The sequence below is a fragment of the Dipodomys ordii genome, unplaced genomic scaffold, assembly GCF_000151885.1.
Source record: "Dipodomys ordii isolate 6190 unplaced genomic scaffold, Dord_2.0 Scaffold43, whole genome shotgun sequence".
NCBI lineage: Eukaryota > Metazoa > Chordata > Mammalia > Rodentia > Heteromyidae > Dipodomys > Dipodomys ordii.
In genome coordinates this window covers 3,653,590-3,655,706 of record NW_012267259.1, presented here as the reverse complement: position 1 = coordinate 3,655,706, position 2,117 = coordinate 3,653,590, and positions in this window count along the sequence as shown.

Below are 2,117 nucleotides of genomic sequence, written 5' to 3'. Positions count from 1 at the left end.
GCAGTGGTCAGTCTGGGTAGGATCTAGTCCATATTTCACCCTCACATCAGTTGGAAGTAACACATGCCAGCTAAGGGTGCAGTTGAGAGAGACTCTCTAGGCCTAAACACTGATCAAGATGTATTGTACTCAGAAATTGATATGTTCAATTGAAACTATTGAATGATTATTTTAAAAATCCCATCTCTATTGCTTTTGTGGTCATTTGTAGTGAATTTTATTTTAGGATTTTCTTTTTCCTTTTGGAGCTAGAGGAATTTTCAGGGTCATTCTGGGATGTCGCTGAACAAAAGCAAGACACTTGTCCTGTTTACATTCTAATTGAGCGCCAGGACCACAAGACATAAAATGGACGTGTAGAGCGTTAGTAAGGGATTAGTATTGTGGAGGTACAAAATGAGTGGAGCAGGGCTAAAGAAATGGAAAGGCTGGGAAGGTGAAATGAATAAATTATGATTAAACACGGTGATGAGGGCCACATCTCTTAAGATACAGACTTGAGGAAGCTCTTGAAAGAGAGAACAGAGTGATTTCATGCGGAGATAAAGAGCCTGAGGCACTCAGCTCTCATGGCCACCAAGCTTCAGGACACAAAGTGGCTGTAGCACTCAGGAGCATCTGCAGAGGAAGTGAGATGAGCTCACCAGGTCTTCTGGGCCCTATTATGGCCTTTGTCCTGTTGGAGTGAAATGCGTTTAGGCAGAGGAGTGAGATGATCTGATTTACAAGGTCAAGGCTACTGTGTGGAAACTAACACAGGAAACAAAGGTGGCAGAAGCCCTTTAGGGGGTGTTGACTGAAAGGCCAGTGAGGGAGGATTCTGGCTATGCCCCAAACAGTAGCAGCCAGATGGCTATGAAGTGAATTAAATGTTATATGTATTCTCAAACTAAAGCCACAGCATTTCCTTATGGGAAAAAAATGACTCTACTATGGTTGGCATGAACTAATGAAAAGATAAAATCATCACTTATGGAAACACAAAGGATGGAAAAGTTTTAGGGAGAAAGATCTGGAAGTCAGTGGTAGGGATGTTGAATTTGAGAGTTTTCTGAGGCTCCAAGTAGAAAGAGTGAGGAAATAAATGTATGATTCTGGAGCTCCAGAGAGTCAATAAAAGAATTTGGACATTATGTGAATATAGATTATATTTGAAGCCAGGAAGCTGGCTGAGATAATTAAAGGAGGATATAATTGAACACAAAAAAGGGGAAAAAAGATTAATGAGTGCACCTTGGGCCACTGGAAGGCTGAAAGATCGGTACATTGAAACTTCTTGCATCAAAGCCAGCTCCATTTTGAAGCTGATGATGTTTGAGTTTTAAGCTGTGTCAGACAGGGAGCCGGGGCTCTAGTAATGTCTTCATGCAGTCCCATGTGTTATTAAAACTTCCCAAAGCAAGAAATTTAACCACAGGTCCAATTGAATCATTCAATTGAACCATTGAATCCAACTTCCATCTCTTGTACTGATAACATTCGCTTAGAGGGATGTTTAAGAAAGTTTGGGTGGGGGAGAAAGAATTTGGAGATAGGTATGGTTCAGTCAAGTTTATGGGATCTATTAATATGAATTGTATGATGGCCATAATTAAACATTTGCTTCCTGTTGGTGTGGTCTGAAGAGGACATTCCAGGAGGATTCTTATCATCTCTAGGAAGCCAGCTCAGTGGGCGTAAAGACAGCAAGGTTGAGGTCCCAATACTTTATTAGCTCCTAGCACCAGGCGTATATGAGCAATGAAGGAAAACAAAATTCAAAAGCTGTGAGAGAAACCTTTAGAATAACTAGTATTATATTCATAGAGGATACTGAAAATACATTGTAGCGTGGGCTGAGAATATGGCTTAGTGGTAAAGTGCTTGCCTAGCATCACGAAGCCCTGGGTTTGATTCCTTAGTACCACATAAACAAAAAAGCTGAAAGTAGAACTGTGGCTTGAATGGTAGAGCGCTACTAGCCTTGAGCACAGAGAGATTCAGGGACCCTGAGTTCAAGCCCCAGGACTGGCAAAAAAAAATTTTAAGTACATTGTACTTTTACTTTGGTCAAATAACTATTTATAATCTGAATTTTTAATTTCTATATTTGAAATTTCTATGTTTGAAATGTTTTG